Below are 2723 nucleotides of genomic sequence, written 5' to 3'. Positions count from 1 at the left end.
AAAATAAGCCCATTTTTTGCCATTTAGATTAACGCCTTTACAAGGCAAAATTTGCTAAATCGAACAGTCGGTTTGCTAACATTCCAATTTGACGTGTTTTGACTTGTTGGGTTTTTTAATTAATTTGTTTGTTTGTTTTGTTTAACTTATAAAAAATAAATCACTTTCCCTACATGGCCACCACTTCTCAGCTTGATGCTGCCACTCCCCCATCTCCTGAAATCAAAGCAATATAACATAAACTACAAAATCACCCCTACGCACTCCGCCCCTCTTTATTTCTCTCCTCCACCCTCCCATCTTCTTTGGTTCATTCGTTTCAGATTCGCATTAAACTGCCCGCGCTTCATTTGGTTTTTAGTTTGTTCAATATCTAATCGTGTTATTCACGCTTGGAAAGTTTATTTCAGCCAAACGTTTGATCCCCTTTACTTGAGTTCTTTTTATGCCTCTAATTTGATAACCATGTCAGGAAAGCACACGGGATTTGACTGTAAACTAAATGGTTTTTTATTTCAGATTAAGAGCGGCTTCCAAGACGTCAGCTTAAAAGTTAAAAGGAAAAAAAAAAAGAAAGAAAACGAGAAAGGAACACAAAGTTAGTCGCCCCTCACTAGTCAGTGGTTTTAAGGGGAAAGTTGCTTGTGCTGGATTGATAATAATATCACTAGCACACACGCACGCGCGCACGCACGCACGCACACACACACACACACACACACACACACACACACACACACACACACACACACACACACACAACTGACACCTGGTTCAAATTCTTTTCACCTGTTTCTTTTTTTCCCTCCTTCATTTCACGCTTTTGTCATCTTTTTTTTTGTAAACCACGAAAATGGCAGCAGTTTTGTTTTATTGGCTTGCAAATTCTGAATGATACACGTTTCATACAATAATGATGAATGTTTCATACGATGATGATAAAATATGACTTTAAAAAATTATATGCTGATGTTGAATATGTTGCTGTTGTTGTTTCATTACCATTGTCATTATTACTATTATAATACAAGACGCCAGTCTATTGCATTGGATGGTTATTTGTTGCTTTTTCTAAAGCTTTGTAATTTAAACTTTGATGCAAAGAAAGTGGTATTGTTGTATTACTGACTGTATGTCGCGATGAAAATAATTCTGTCTTGAGGATAATTTGTCTTCATAATATAATGTTATCATGTCGTTGGTTGTCTGATTGATCTGAACGAGCTGAATACTGATTCCGTTCGATTCTATTTCTTCGTCTATTTTCGCATGGGTGTGCACATTCATTGTTTATCCGATTTGTTACTGATGCCAGGGCCAACTTCATCAAACTAGTCAAACAATATGGCGTCGGAGACACCTCTGAACACTTCCGCGCTCAGTGGAGACCAAGTTTGGACTCTCAAAAGATTTCTTTACGATGATTAAAACAAATTTTAAAAAATAGAGAAATTAGTAGAATAATTCAGATAAACCTACAGACCAAGGCCTTTAGTGGAGATTATTTTCAGTTAATTTGAAGTTCTCTTGCATTTTGGAAATATACGGGGAGACAGAAAGAGACAATGAGAGAGAGAGTGAGACAATGAGAGAGAGAGAGTGAGACAATGAGAGAGAGAGTGAGACAATGAGAGAGAGAATGAGACAATGAGAGAGAGAGAGAGAGAGAGGGGGGGGGAGAGAAAAGAGGGGGGGGGGGGGGGGGACTTGTTCTCATGACAGAAAATCTGCTGGGGTGTACAGCGGTGTCTCTGGACAGCCATGTTGACTCTACTTTGTAAATGGTTTGTATGTACATGTTTTTGTTTTGTTTGGTTTTTTTACTACATCCCTTATGACTTTCCACTGTAAAGCTTCGCTACGGTAACGCAGTGTTCGCCATCTCTCATTCACGCCACGCCACCGTGATGGAAAAAATATTGACCATTTCAGAATAAAATCAGAATAATAGCATGAACTGAATATCTAAAAGAGTTGAAAATTTATTTCACCATCTTACTTGAGATAGACAGAGATTTGTATTATTTATAGTGTACAGCTTTTGCGCTTCTCTTTTCTTACAAGTGTTTGTGTGTTCTCTTGGAGTTCTTGAATGGTAGGCCCAAAGACAAAGTTAAGACATTGACATGCACTTGTCTTAAAGAAACAAATAACTCCATGTAGCGTTTGATTCAGAATTCAGAAAACAAAAATATAGGTATAGCTCAGCTTTTCTTTTCAAGAAGTTTTTTTTTTATTACTGTTAAGGGAAAGATATTTAACTTTTCCTTTGCCCTTCCTGAATCTGCCTTACGCTCTTTGGTACAGTTGCAGAGCCAGCTAGTTTCTAGTAGTTGGCTTCTGTCTGTCTGTCTTGTCTATCTGTCCCCAGTATTAACCAGATAGGGCGAAGGAGCAGGTGACTGTGTGATGCGCTCGTGTACAAAACTGTTGACGGAAAGCATTAATGTCTGCCCTTGTGATACAAGCCGGAGCTTCTTGTGTCTCCCCCCCCCCCCCACCCCACCACAATCCTCAACATCTTCCTTTATTTGTTTTATAAATGATTTATAACACACCCTCCTACCCCCACGCCTGTCTCCAGTTCTCTTCTTTTATTTGTACTATAGAATGATTCTTTATTAAGTTCTCCCCTCTCCCTCTCTCTCTCTCTCTCTCTCTCTCTCTCTCTCTCTCTCTCTCTCTCTCTCTCTCTCTCTCTCTCTCTCTCTCTCTCTTTCTCC

Source organism: Aplysia californica, unplaced genomic scaffold (genome assembly GCF_000002075.1).
Source record: "Aplysia californica isolate F4 #8 unplaced genomic scaffold, AplCal3.0 scaffold00204, whole genome shotgun sequence".
Lineage (NCBI taxonomy): Eukaryota > Metazoa > Mollusca > Gastropoda > Aplysiida > Aplysiidae > Aplysia > Aplysia californica.
This window is presented reverse-complemented; position numbering follows the sequence as displayed.